At 39.4% G+C, this 15,117-nt stretch overlaps 1 protein-coding gene across 6 annotated transcripts in view; it reads right to left on the bottom strand.

Annotated features, from left to right (window-relative positions):
* The window catches only part of NINL (ninein like), a 168,280-nt gene that overhangs the window by 77,929 nt on the left and 75,234 nt on the right, over positions 1–15,117 (bottom strand). The gene's annotated exons all lie outside the window — the stretch shown is intronic.

Raw genomic sequence — 15,117 nt, 5'->3', positions numbered from 1 at the left:
GGTAGTTTTATTTTAATTTTATGGGCTCCTTTCCCCCTTTTTATGGTGATCTAATTGCATTGGCTAAAAGCAGCTAACCAGTTCTTTAGAATATGCTCTCTAGCCAAGTCTAACTTTATTTAGACACTAGATGGACAAGCTTGATTGTTTGAACCAAAATGGGAACATTAAACAAACATCACAGCCCTCACTAATAACATTGTGACTTTGCTGTCAAGTGTAGAATCCTTCCTTCAAGAAAAAGCTTGTGACCATTTTGTATGGCTTGTCTGGAAACTTCTGTAAATCTTATGTTTTAGTAAAATATTTTTTGTTATTCTAAAAAAAATAAAATAAAAAAAAATCCTCTTGGCGAGCTGAATCTATAAAATGCTAACCCTCTTTACTTCAGTAATGTTTTTTTAAAATTATTTATTTATTTTCAGCATAACAGTATTCATTATTTTTGCACCACACCCAGTGCTCCATGCAATCCGTGCCCTCTATAATACCCACCACCTGGTACCCCAACCTCCCACTCCCCCGCCACTTCAAACCCCTCAGATTGTTTTTCAGAGTCCATAGTCTCCCATGGTTCACCTCCCCTTCCAATTTCCCTCAATTCCCTTCTCCTCTCTATCTCCCCAAGTCCTCCATGCTATTTGTTATGCTCCACAAATAAGTGAAACCATAGGATAATTGACACCCTCTGCTTGACTTATTTCACTCAGCATAATCTCTTCCAGTCCCGTCCATGTTGCTACAAAAGTTGGGTATTCATCCTTTCTGATGGAGGCATAATACTCCATAGTGTATAGGGACCACATCTTCCTTATCCATTAGTCCACTGAAGGGCATCTTGGTTCTTTCCACAGTCTGGCGACCGTGGCCATTGCTGCTATAAACATTGGGGTACAGATGCCCTTTTTTTCACTATGTCTATATTTTTGGGGTAAATACTCAGTAGTGCAATGGCAGGGTCATAGGGAAGTTCTATTTTTAATTTCTTGAGGAATCTCCACACTGTTCTCCAAAGAGGCTGCACCAACTTGCATTCCCACCAACAGTGGAAGAGGGTTCCCCTCTCTCCACATCCCCTCCAACACACGTTGTTTCCTGTCTTGCTAATTTTGGCCATTCTAACTGGTGTAAGGTGATATCTCAATGTGGTTTTAATTTGAATCTCCCTGAGGACTAGTGATGATGAACATTTTTTCATGTGTCTGATAGCCATTTGTATGTCTTCATTGGAGAAGTGTCTGTTCATATCTTCTGCCCATTTTTTGATATGATTGTCTGTTTTGTGTGTGTTGAGTTTCAGGAGTTCTTTATAGATCCTGGATATCAACCTTTTGTCTGTACTGTCATTTGCAAATATCTTCTCCCATTCCATGGGTTGCCTCTTTTTTTTCTTGACTGCTTCCTTTGCTGTGCAGAAGCTTTTGATTTTGATGAAGTCCCGAAAGTTTATTTTGGCTTTTGTTTCCTTTGCCTTTGGAGACGTATCTTGAAAGAAGCTGCTGTGGCTGATATCGAAAAGATTATTGCCTATGTTCTCCTCTAGGATTCTGATGAATTCCTGTCTCATGTTGAGGTCTTTTATCCATTTTGAGTTTATCTTTGTGTATGGTATAAGAGAATGGTCGAGTTTCATTCTTCTACATATAGCTGCCCAGTTTTCTCAGCACCATTTATTGAAGAGACTTTTTCCACTGTATATTTTTTCCTGTTTTGTCGAAGATTATTTGCCCATACAGTTGAGGGTCCATATCTGGGCTCTCTACTCTGTTCCACTGATCTATGTAATGTTTTTTACCATAACATAAAGACTAGTTTTCTTTTGGTTAGTATTTACAAGATATATTTTTTCACCAAATTTTAATAATGTCAATTTTTTATAGCCATATATTTCAGGTGCCATTTATAAAATCTTTTTTATCTTTATCTTTTAACTATTTAGTCTATTTACATTTAATATAATTACTGATATATTTGGATTTAAATCTACTATTCTGTTGTGTGTTTTCAATCTGACCTGCTTGTGTTTTCTCCCTCGTTCTCTCTCTTAGGATTTACTGATTTTTTTTTTAGTACTTCGTTTTCCCTTTATTAAGTTAGAAGTTATATAGTCTATTTCCTTTTTCTGGCCATTTATCCTAAAAATTACAACACAAATCCTCAGCTTATCAAAGTTTACTCTCAGTTGATACTTTTACCCTCTTCCATGACAATATGAAGCTGATGTAACACTTTCATCTACTAGAGTCCTGACTTTCATGCCTTTCTTATGAGTTGCCATATATTTGAACTTGTTCCATTTTAAACCCCCACAAAATATTTTTTGTTTCATATAATCAATGTTCATTAATAATTATCCAAATATTTACCGCTTTGTTTTTCATTTGTTCTTGTATTTCTGACGTTCTGTCTAGGATAATTTTCATCTATTTGAAGTGCATGGTTTAGAATTTCATTTTTCTTAAGTATGCTGATGCTAAATTCTTTTTAGTTTGATTGTCTGAAATGTTTTTTTAATTTCACTTTCGATAGACTTTTCAAGCAGATAAACATTTTATTAGAAAAATAGTAAAAATGACCAAAATGTCCACAAATGGACTGGGGAAGTAAATTATGATATAGTCAAAAAATGAAATGATGATGGAAAAAACACTAACAAGATGAACTGTATTTCACAGATATAATATGGAGTAAAGAAGTCCGAGAGTATGTACTGAGCATGTACTGTGTTTTTCCATTCTACAAAGATCAGAAACAGGCAAAACAAATCTGTGGTGTTGGTGTCAGGACAATGGTGGCCTTAGTGACAGAGGGTCTGCAAGGAACATGGGGAGGGATTCAGAATGCTGGTTACCCAGCTGTGCTCAGTATAGGATAGTTATTGAGTGTGCACTTCTAATATGTGCTCTGTTCTCTATGGGTGCTTCAATAAAAGTCACACAGAAAGATGTCAACAGAAGGGCTTATGCACGTCAAAATATCACCAGTAAATTCTGGTGTGGAGTTGTAGGTCCAAGTATGCTTCTCAAATCTGGCACAGAATCTGAATGAGAAAACTCTGTTGCTGCCACTGAGCACTAAATGTAGCTGTTTGCCTGCGATACGCATGTTATTGTAAACTGACATTGGATTATTTGTGTATTTGTTTATTTTTGTCTCCCCAACTAGCATGTGAGGACACTGCCGGCAAACAGTAGTACTGATGAGGGAGCAGGAGGCTGGCTGAGGACAAAGCAAAAGCTGGCGCCTTGCACCCCCTCTTCACCCTTAAGTTCAATAAGAATCTGTTCTCCTTTAACAGGACACCATTGGAAACATGGGTTATTTTACCAAGGCTTTGGCTGGAATGTCATATTTGAGAAAGACATGCATAGACTCAGATATGACCAGACAGCTTTAAAGGAACTAAGGTTGACTTTATGAAACCTGGAGCCATAAAGCCCCTTGGGACTGTTGGCCTGATTGATACCTTGCTTACAGAGTTCCCAGCAGCCTCACCAGGTGAGTAAAGAATGTCACTCTTTGGTAGGTGCGGAGACTCAGAAGAGGCATTCGCCCAAATTAACAGGTATTGCAGGCATGCCTGATGGCAAGTATGTGGCGTGGCTTCTGGCCCGGAGAGGCTACTAAAAGTTCAACCTAGAGATTCCTTATACAAAGTTCCAGCAAAGCAGATTCTAAAAGATCTATTGACCACACTCACTGTTCTTGCTGAGCTTATGTAAATAATAGGCCAAGTTTGTTAAAACTGGACTTGTTTCACAAGTGAATTAGTCCTGATTTGGCTATCTCTGTAAATGAGGGTTATTTTAGAGAGAAAAATTGTTTTAGTAACACCTTTATGGATGTTAAATTCTAGATTTGATTGTCTTTAAATAAATGTTTGTTTACCTATGCTAAACAATTTGAGGTAAACTTCAGAAAAGTTGCACAATAGCTTCTTTAGTCGATTTTATTATTTTGTGGATATATGAACAAGACCCCACAGCACATGATTAAACAACTGGAAAATGGGATTGATTCCCCTACAATTGTATAACTTAACTAACCCCTTATGTGTGGCTGGGATAATGAAATTGCCTAAAAGCCACCATACCACACTCCATAGGATTAACTATGGACTTGTGGAGATAATGGATGACCCCACTTTCTTTATGAGTGGATTGGATGATGCATGGCGGACTCCCCTTATCTCTTGACAAGTTTTCTCACTTGCCAGTGATCCTCTGTAATCAGGATATTGTTAAGGCTGGACCACTCAAAGGTCTTATTGGTTTTATCCCTTAGTCATATTTATCTTAGAAGTCACCTCTGTTGAGGTGCAATTGCAAACAGATGCTTTAGCGAAACTTAGAACAGCCCTCCTCATAAAAAGAGCCTCAAAGCTCACTATGGGACAGTCCTTGACTGTAATGATGTCACATCAGGTCCAGATTTGTCTTAGAAGCCAAAGGCCACCAATGGATGATGTAGGCCAACTAATTAAATATTGGACTATACTTACAGATATGCCAGAAATAATACTTAAAATTTGTCAAACTTTAAACCTAGTTACCTGTATGCCTGAACCTGACCTGTACTCCTTTCTCTATAGAGCAAAAAGGTTATTGATCTTGCTTACTCTATTTGGCCAGATTTAAGATGCCCCTGTTAAAAATATGAATGACAGTTGGTTTTCTGATGACAGTAGTTTTCATAGAAAAAATAAAGAAAAGCTAGGTGTGCCAAAGTGCTCACTAGCACTTTTCAATTGCCAAAGCCTAAAAACATTAACACTGACTCCAAATATGCCTTCCTGGTACTACATGCCCATGGAGGTATTTGGAAGGAAAGGGGATTGCTGTCAATCCATAACTCCCCAATCCAATATGGGCCCAAGTTCCAAAACCCTCCTTATTGCTATACTAAGGATGGCCTTAGATGTCCTGACAGCAGCCCAGGGTGGCACATGTGCAATTATCAAGACAGAATGTTGTGTGTACATTCCAGACTATCACAAAAATGTCACAGGACTAATAAAAGACATGAATACCCAGATTAAGGCCCTACAAGATCCTTCTCTCTCAGTGAATGGTTAAGTTCCTGGTTTGAAGGAGGACTATGGCCAAATCTCCTTTTCGGGCTTCCCATTCTTATCGCCTTATTAACTTTAATATGTTGCTTTGTTCCATGTTTCTCTACTTGGTGCCGAGACTCCATTGCTGCAATGACTTCACCATGACAGATGATCCTTACCACGCGCAAAGACACTCCTTCGCTGTCAGCGCTGGATTCGGCTGCCTCCGCCTTTCGTAACTCCCCTATACATTCCTCCACTGATCAATATTGACCCCAGTAGGTAGGGACAGCTCTACGCCCCTATTCAGCAGGAAGAAGTTACAGAAGATGAGACCTTCCACCTTCAACCACCTTAAAGATTTAAGGGTCAAAATTGTTCAGGGGGGAATGATGAGGGAGCAGGAGGCTGGCTGAGGACAAAGCAAAAGCTGGCGCCTTGCACCCCCTCTTCACCCTTTCCCCTCCATAAGTGTAGCATCCCTCAGGCAGCCCTGACTGCCATGAACAATAAGCAAATAGTTAACTTGCAGAGCTCACAATCCTGCTAGACAGGAGTCTCCCTTGGCTTACAAATGTCCTAAATCTCACTAACAAAGATGATTGATAGCAGGATTGTGAGACCCCACCAAAAAGTCTCCCAAAGATCTTAATGTTAATGGCTGGTCTAAAGACAACATTGATCCAGCAGCAAGGGCAAGGCCTCCGGCAGGCCTGGAACATCCTGGCACCTTGTAGGCCCTCTTTAGCATATGAAAACTCCACTGACACCTCCCTTCCCCTCACCTTCCCCCAACAGCAGGGTACATAACCTGCCATCCCTCACAACCCGGGGCAGCAGCTCTTCCTGCCCACGGGTCCTGTCCCGTGCTTTAATAAACCACCATTTTGCACCAAAGATGTCTCAAGAATTCTTTCTTGGTCATCGGCTCCGGACCTCAGCCCACCAAACCTCACCTAGGTTCTAGAACTTCATCAGTACTCAACAAACATTTATTGGATGTGTTGGCCTCTGTATCTTTTCATAACTGAGCAGAACTCCCCTTCTAATGGGCGCATTCTTTCACTTTTAGTCTTTTTTTTTTTTTTAAGATTATATTTATTTATTTGACAGACAGAGATCACAAGTAGGCAGAGAGGCAGGCAGAGAGAGAGAGGAGGAAGCAGGCTCCCCGCCAAGCAGAGAGCCCGATGCGGGGCTCGATCCCAGGACCTTAGGATCATGACCTGAGCTGAAGGCAGAGGCTTTAGCCCACTGAGCCACCCAGGTGCCCCTCACTTTTACTCTTAAAGGATCTTTTTGCTGAGTATAGAATTCAGGTTGCCAGATATTTTCTATTAGCACATTGGAAATACTTCTCCACTGGTTTCTGGCTTGTATTGTTATTACATCTGAGAAGGCAGCCGTCCATCTACCTAATAATTACCTAAAAAAAATACATTTTATTTATAATTACCTAAATAAAATACAATTACCTAAATAAAATACATTTATTTTTGCCTGACAGCTTTAAAAAATTATTAAACTTTTCATTTTGAGGTAACTATAGATTCACATGCAATTATAGGAAAAAATGCAGAGATCCTGTGCAACCATCTCTGGCTGTTTTTCCAATGATTTCTCTATGTTTACTTTCAGTTTCACAATAATATGATCAAGTGTAGATGTCTTTGTAAATATGCTACTTGGAATTCAGTGGGCTTTAGGGATCCTGAATCTGTTCTGGATGGTTTTTTTTTTAGCTCTTATATATTCACATAATGCCCCACCTCATTCACTCCTTTCCTCCTGGGATTCCAAATAAAGGAATGTTGGAAGGTTGGACCTTCTCATTCTACCTTTACCTTTTGTTATATCTTTGTGCTGTATTCTGAATGGTCCCAGTTACTGAATGCTCTCCTTGACTGTGTCTAATTTGCTTAAAGAGCTGTTAAAACTCTTGCATTAGGTTTTGATTTTGGCCATCACACTATTTGATTCTAAAAGTTTTATTCGGTGATCCCAGAGTCCTGGAATCGAGCCCCACATCGGGCTCTCTGCTCTGTAAGCCTGTTTCCTCCCCCTTCTCTCTCTCTCTGCCTGCCTCTCTGCCTACTTGTGATCTCTGTCTGTCAAATAAATAAATAAAACCTTAAAAAATTTTATTCAGTTTTTTGTTCAGATTTATCATTTCTTAGAGTTCCCTCTTTCCTATAGGTATTTTCAAGCTTTGAAAAAAACTCCTAACACAGTTAGTCACAACAGTTGTTTTATATTTTGTTTGCAGTAATTCCACTACCTTACAAGCTGTGTGTTTGCCTCTGCTGCCTGTTGATTTTCCTGGTTCTTGCTCATCCTGTGTTATTTGTGTGCTGGTTATCCTTGATTGCAGCTGGTTATTGTATTTGACTATTAGATGGGGATAATTACAGGTCTTGAATCCTGGCACTTCTTAAGAGAAGACTTTTGTTTGCTTTTGCCAGATGCCTCAGGGCACCACCTGACCAGGACCACCTTTAGCTAAATGAGGTTTATCTAGACCACTGAGAGGTGACAAGCCCCGATAGCAAAAAGCACAATGGCTGTTTCAGATCCTTCCTTAAACTGGGGGCTAGTTTATCAGATTCTCTACCTTGGGTGAGAATCCTTTGCTCCAGGGAGTAAAAGGAGAAGCAGACTCCCTGTGAGCAGGAAGCCTAATGTGGGGCTGGATCCCAGGAACCCTGGATCATGGCCTGAGCTGAAAGCACACACCTAACTGAGCCACCCAGGCACCCCTCAACCTGTGTTTTGACATAGATTTCCCTGGTCCTCTGAGGTCCCAAAGACCACATCAATTTCAGTTTCTCAGCAATAATGGGGTTTTGTGTGCTGGACTGAACCTCTCTCAGTGTGTGACTTACAGATTTTTAGACCAGTAATTCTTCACTGACTTATTTCCTCTTTACCATTTTCAAGATCTTTGTTTTTATGATTTTGTTCAGCTTTTTCAGTAGCCCTCACTGGAAGGTCAGCCTGAGTGTGCTAACCTGCTACTACCAGAATGTCTGAAGCTTATTCATACTTTTTTAGGACTGCATAAATTTCATCAGATGGATCTAGCAGAATTTATTTAAGCAATCTCATATTTAAAAGGTTTTTCCCAATCTTTTGCTATTTGAATCAATACTAGAATGAATATCTTGCATAGACTTCATTTCATATGAAGATATACATGATATTTCATCGATTATCACGTTCCTAGCTTCTGCATGTTGCATAGCACATATTAAGTGCTCAAAAATACCTGTTGAAGGGACGCCTGGGTGGCTCAGTCAGTTGAGCGTCTGCCTTTGGCTCAGGTCATAAACCCAGGATCCTGGGATGGAGTCCCTCATGGGGCTCCCTGCTCAGTGGTGAGCCTGCTTCTCTCTCTGCCTGACACTCCTCTTGGTTGTGCTCTCTCTGACAAATAAATAAATAAAATCTTAAAAAAAAATACTTGTTCAATATATGGAAGCAAAATGAAATGACAACTTTGCTTGATCTAATCTTAGATTTCTTTTGTCTTTGATAATACTTATCATCTGATTTTCTTCCAACCACTAAACAGTAGTGGGATCTGATGGCCAAGTGTGTTGCCATTTTACCTGATACTACTGTTTTTTCTTAAAGATTTTATTTATTTGAGAGAGAGACAGAAATATTGAGAGAAAACATGAGCAGGGGGAGGGGTGGAAGGAGAGGGAGAGGGAGAAACAGACCCCTTGCTGAGCAGGGAGCCTGCCATGGAGCTCCATCCTAGGGCCCTGGGATCATTACCTGAGCCAAAGGCAGATACTTAAACAACTGAGCCACCCAGGTGCCCCTATCTGATATTATTCTGACTATTCTTGTGTTTCTGAGTTTTCTTCCTTCATAGCTCAATAAAGGGGGAAGAACAAACCCACAAGGTTTGTTTGGTGCTTCACCAAAAAGGACACACCGTCATCTCTGTATAATCTCACACTCACTCATCACAAACAGAGGTTAGGCCCTGTGATTGGCAATCACTTTCAACTTTAAAATTATTATCAGTAACACTATGTTAAGAATTTTTTTTCAAGTATATGCACCCCTATGTTTATAGTAGTATTATTTACAACAGCAAAGATACAGAAGCAGCCCAAGTGTCTGTCAAGAGACAATGGATAAGGAAAATGTGATATATGTATACAAAGGAATACTGCTCAGTCATAAGAAAGGATGAGATCTTATCATCTGTGTCAACATGAATGGACCCAGAGGGTATTATGCTAAGTGAAGTAAGTACAGAAAGACAAATGCCATAGGATTTCACTTATGGTCATCTAAAAAATAGAATCTAAAAAATAAAACAAATGAATAAACAAACAAAAATCAAAAACAGACTCAAAAATACAGAGAACAAATTGACTGATGGTTGCCAAAGAAGAAGTAGTAGGAGGATGGACAAAATGTTGAAGGAAAGTTGGAGATATAGGCTTCCAGTCATGGAATGAGTAACTCACGAGGATAAAAGGCAAAGCATAGAGAATATAATTGATGATATTGTAGTAATATATGGTGACAGATGGTAGTTACACCTGTGGTGAGCATAGCATAACATATATACTTTTCTAATCACTATGGCATACATCTAAAACTACTGTAACATTGTATGTCAACTATATTTCAATTTAAAAAATAATTATTTTTTGAGAGTAAAATTCTCTTTCTAACCAAATTTAAAATACTAAAGGTAAGATCCTTGCCACTAATAAAGAAACATGAGAACATAACATAAAATGCACATGGGAATTTCCCACACTCCACAGGAATCTTGGGCCACATTAATTTCTGGCCTGAAACCAGACCTTGATAATGTTTCTTTAACAGGAAATAGGAATTAAAAATGAGCATACTTCAATGAATTAAAACATTATCTTTTTTTTTTTTGTCATTTATTTAAGATCTATTCTAAGATTTATTTAAGATAATTTCAGCCATTATTTTTTTTTATATACTTTTTTTATTTTTTATAAACATATATTTTTATCCCCAGGGGTACAGGTCTGTGAATCACCAGGTTTACACACTTCACAGCACTCACCAAATCACATGCCCTCCCCAATGTCCATAATCCCAACCCCTTCTCCCAAACCCCCTCCCCTCGGCAACCCTCAGTTTGTTTTGTGAGATTAAGAGTCACTTATGGTTTGTCTCCCTCCCAATCCCATCTTGTTTCATTTATTCTTCTTCTACCCACTTAAGCCTCCATGTTGCATCACCACTTCCTCATATCAGGGAGATCATATGATAGTTGTCTTTCTCTGCTTGACTTATTTCGCTAAGCATGATACGCTCTAGTTCCATCCATGTTGTTGCAAATGGCAAGATTTCATTTCTTTTGATGGCTGCATAGTATTCCATTGTGTATATATACCACATCTTCTTGATCCATTCATCTGTTGATGGACATCTAGGTTCTTTCCATAGTTTGGCTATTGTGGACATTGCTGCTATAAACATTCGGCTGCATGTGCTCCTTTGGATCACTACATTTGTATCTTTAGGGTAAATACCCAATAGTGCAATTGCTGGGTCATAGGGCAGTTCTATTTTCAACATTTTGAGGAACCTCCATGCTGTTTTCCAGAGTGGCTGCACCAGCTTGCATTCCCACCAACAGTGTAGGAGGGTTCCCCTTTCTCCGCATCCTCGCCAGCATCTGTCATTTCCTGACTTGTTGATTTTAGCCATTCTGACTGGTGTGAGGTGATATCTCATTGTGGTTTTGATTTGTATTTCCCTGATGCCGAGTGATATGGAGCACTTTTTCATGTGTCTGTTCGCCATCTGGATGTCTTCTTTGCAGAAATGTCTGTTCATGTCCTCTGCCCATTTCTTGATTGGATTATTTGTTCTTTGGGTGTTGAGTTTGCTAAGTTCTTTATAGATTCTGGACACTAGTCCTTTATCTGATATGTCGTTTGCAAATATCTTCTCCCATTCTGTCAGTTGTCTTTTGATTTTGTTAACTGTTTCCTTTGCTGTGCAAAAGCTTTTGATCTTGATGAAATCCCAGTAGTTCATTTTTTCCCTTGCTTCCCTTGCCTTTTGCGTTGTTCCTAGGAAGATGTTGCTGCGGCAGAGGTCGAAGAGGTTGCTGCCCGTGTTCTCCTCAAGGATTTTGATGGATTCCTTTCGTACATTGAGGTCCTTCATCCATTTTGAGTCTATTTTTGTGTGTGGTGTAAGGAAATGGTCCAATTTCATTTTTCTGCATGTGGCTGTCCAATTTTCCCAGCACCATTTATTGAAAAGGCTGTCTTTTTTCCATTGGACATTCTTTCCTGCTTTGTCGAAGATTAGTTGACCATAGATTTGAGGGTCTATTTCTGGGCTCTCTATTCTGTTCCATTGATCTATGTGTCTGTTTTTGTGCCAGTACCATGCTGTCTTGATGATGACAGCTTTGTAATAGAGCCTGAAGTCCGGAATTGTGATGCCACCAACGTTGGCTTTCTTTTTCAATATCCCTTTGGCTATTCGAGGTCTTTTCTGGTTCCATATAAATTTTAGCATTATTTGTTCCATTTCTTTGAAAAAGATGGATGGTACTTTGATAGGAATTGCATTAAATGTGTAAATTGCTTTAGGTAGCATAGACATTTTCACAATATTTATTCTTCCAATCCAGGAGCATGGCACATTTTTCCATTTCTTTGTGTCTTCCTCAATTTCTTTCATGAGTACTTTATAGTTTTCTGAGTATAGATTCTGTGTCTCTTTGGTTAGGTTTATTCCTAGGTATCTTATGGTTTTGGATGCAATTGTAAATGGGATTGACTCCTTAATATCTCTTTCTTCTGTCTTGCTGTTGGTGTAGAGAAATGCAACTGATTTCTGTGCATTGATTTTATATCCTGACACTTTACTGAATTCCTGTATAAGTTCTAGCAGTTTTGGAGTGGAGTCTTTTGGGTTTTCCACATATAGTATCATATCATCTGCGAAGAGTGATAATTTGACTTCTTCTTTGCCGATTTGGATGCCTTTAATTTCCTTTTGTTGTCTGATTGCTGAGGCTAGGACCTCTAGTATGATGTTGAATAGCAGTGGTGATAATGGACATCCCTGCCGTGTTCCTGACCTTAGCGGAAAAGCTTTCAGTTTTTCTCCATTGAGAATGATATTTGCGGTGGGTTTTTCATAGATGGCTTTGATGATATTGAGGTATGCGCCCTCTATCCCTACACTTTGAAGAGTTTTGATCAGGAAGGGATGTTGTACTTTGTCAAATGCTTTTTCAGCATCTATTGAGAGTATCATATGGTTCTTGTTCTTTCTTTTATTGATGTGTTGTATCACATTGACTGATTTGCGGATGTTGAACCAACCTTGCAGCCCTGGAATAAATCCCACTTGGTCGTGGTGAATAATCCTTTTAATGTACTGTTGAATCCTATTGGCTAGTATTTTGTTGAGTATTTTCGCATCTGTGTTCATCAAGGATATCGGTCTATAGCTCTCTTTTTTGGTGGGATCCTTGTCTGGTTTTGGGATCAAGGTGATGCTGGCCTCATAAAATGAGTTTGGAAGTTTTCCTTCCATTTCTATTTTTTGGAACAGTTTCAGGAGAATAGGAATTAGTTCTTCTTTAAATGTTTGGTAGAATTCCCCCGGGAAGCCGTCTGGCCCTGGGCTTTTGTTTGTTTGGAGATTTTTAATGACTGTTTCAATCTCTTTACTGGTTATGGGTCTGTTCAGGCTTTCTATTTCTTCCTGGCTCAGTTGTGGTAGTTTATATGTTTCTAGGAATGCATCCATTTCTTCCAGATTGTCAAATTTATTGCCGTAGAGTTGCTCATAGTATGTTCTTATAATAGTTTGTATTTCTTTGGTGTTAGTTGTGATCTCTCCTCTTTCATTCATGATTTTATTTATTTGGGTCCTTTCTCTTTTCTTTTTGATAAGTCGGGCCAGGGGTTTATCAATTTTATTAATTCTTTCAAAGAACCAGCTCCTAGTTTCGTTGATTTGTTCTATTGTAAAACATTATCTTTTTAATTCAAATTAATATTGTCCTTCATTTTTGTAACTGAATTGAAGTATCAATGACCAACATTTACATGATGTCATATACGTTAGTTTCTACAAGGAAACTGGATGTGTGATACTTGAACTGAAAAGCCAATCAATTCTCCTGGATAAAAGATTTCTCTTGATTTTTCTCTGAAATCTCCTGAAATCTCCACCATTTGGTTTCTGTTGTAGAAAATGGTGACAACTATCTGGATATTTATGGCTTGACACCAGCTTCCCCTAAAACACCTATAGAAGGTTTCACCTAAGTGGTGGCTCTGTGAGCTATGTCCTTTCTGTGGGATGAGGCAAAGGAACAATAAAAACTCTGACAGCAGAAATAATCCATCATGAGCACTATCACAGAGGAGATGGTATAAAGTGTAGGGTGGAGCAGGTCCCTAGAGGCATCAGGTGGTGTGGGCACTGCTCTTGAAATGTTACAGAGAGGGAAGGGGGGATAACTTCAAGTCAGACTCAAGAGCACTAATGGAAGCAAAGCTATTTCTTGATTTACTCAACACCTGACTTGCTTTTTGGAAACAGAAATCATGGCTGTAAGAGAATGGAGTTGGGACAGACACAAAGATGGATGAACATCCACAGAGCTTTTCCACGTGCCACCATTCATCAGAAAAGTTCAGGCTCTTGTCCTTGCTTATGACTGTCTTATCTCTCCTTCTAACACACCTCCCCATAAAAGTATGGAGAAACTTCCAGCCTCCCAGAAGGATTACAACTCAAAGGAACTGCTTTATGGGATACATGTGATGTGGGGGAGGCCAGAAATCTCAATTCCAACTAGATTTTTTCTCCTTACTGATGTTCCAATACTAAACTTTTTTTTTCTATCATAATTTGATGTTTCTTTTTAAAAGATTTTATTCATTTATTTGAGAAAGAGAGAGAGAGAGAGTAAGCGAAAGAGAGAGTACAAGCCAAGGGGAGAGGCAGAGGGGACTCTGTGGGAGCCCAATGTGGGACTCGATCCCAGGACCCTGGGATCATGACCTGAGCCAAAGGCAGATACTTGGCCAACTGAGCCATCCAGGGGCCCCAATGTGAAGTTTCTAAATGTTGTACTACGGTTGCTGGAGGGGAGGGGGTTAGGGGGATAGGGTAGGTGGGTGAAGGACACTGGGGAGGGTATAGTTCTGTGTATTGTGTAAGACTGATGAATCATGGACCTGTACCCCCTGAAACAGATAATACATTATATGTCAATAAAAAAAAAAAATCAGTAAATGTTATACCACTTCTGCACATACAAAACAAAGCAGGGTAAGGCTTGGGAATGAGGTGATCTGTTCAATCAGCAGAACCTCCCATCTGAATATGAACCCCAAAGTTATTCTTTTGGTTTTGAATTTTCTCAACTACCAAAAATAACCAAGAAAACCAGATCATCTGTTTATACTGCTTGAATAACCAGAGTGCTGATTTTCACAATGTATGTTTTTTATGATGTTTGAACATTATAAAAAGTACACCTGATTTGGGGCTCCTGGGTGCTACAGTCAGTTAAGTGGCTGATACCTGGTTTCAGCTCAGATCCTGATCTGACATCAAACCCTGCATTAGCTCTGTGCTCAGCACAGAGTCTGCTTGACTCTCCTTCCCTCTCCCTCTGCCCGCCCCACCCCGCAAATGAATAAGTAAATCCCTAAAAAAAAATACACCTGGGGCGCCTGAGTGGCTCAGTCAGTTAAGTATGATCCTGGGGGTCCTGGGATTGAGCCCCAAGTCAGGCTCCCTGCTCATGAGTAGTCTGCTTCTCTCTCTCCCTCTGTGTGTGTGTGTGCTCTTTTTCTCTCTCTAGCTCTCTCTCTCTCTCAAATAAATAAATAAAATCTTTAAAAATATATTTTAAAAAATATACCTGACTCTTAAGTTCTTAAAAACAACAACACAAAAAAACCAAAAGGCAGGAGTAGAGTAAAAAGAAACAGAGAATGGGTGTGGTCAGCTTAATTGAGGCAGAGCTCCCTAAGAGGGAGTAACATTATCCTACTGACAGGCAT

This window comes from Mustela lutreola, chromosome 9 (genome assembly GCF_030435805.1).
Source record: "Mustela lutreola isolate mMusLut2 chromosome 9, mMusLut2.pri, whole genome shotgun sequence".
Taxonomy (NCBI): Eukaryota; Metazoa; Chordata; class Mammalia; order Carnivora; family Mustelidae; genus Mustela; species Mustela lutreola.
This window is presented reverse-complemented; position numbering and strand designations above follow the sequence as displayed.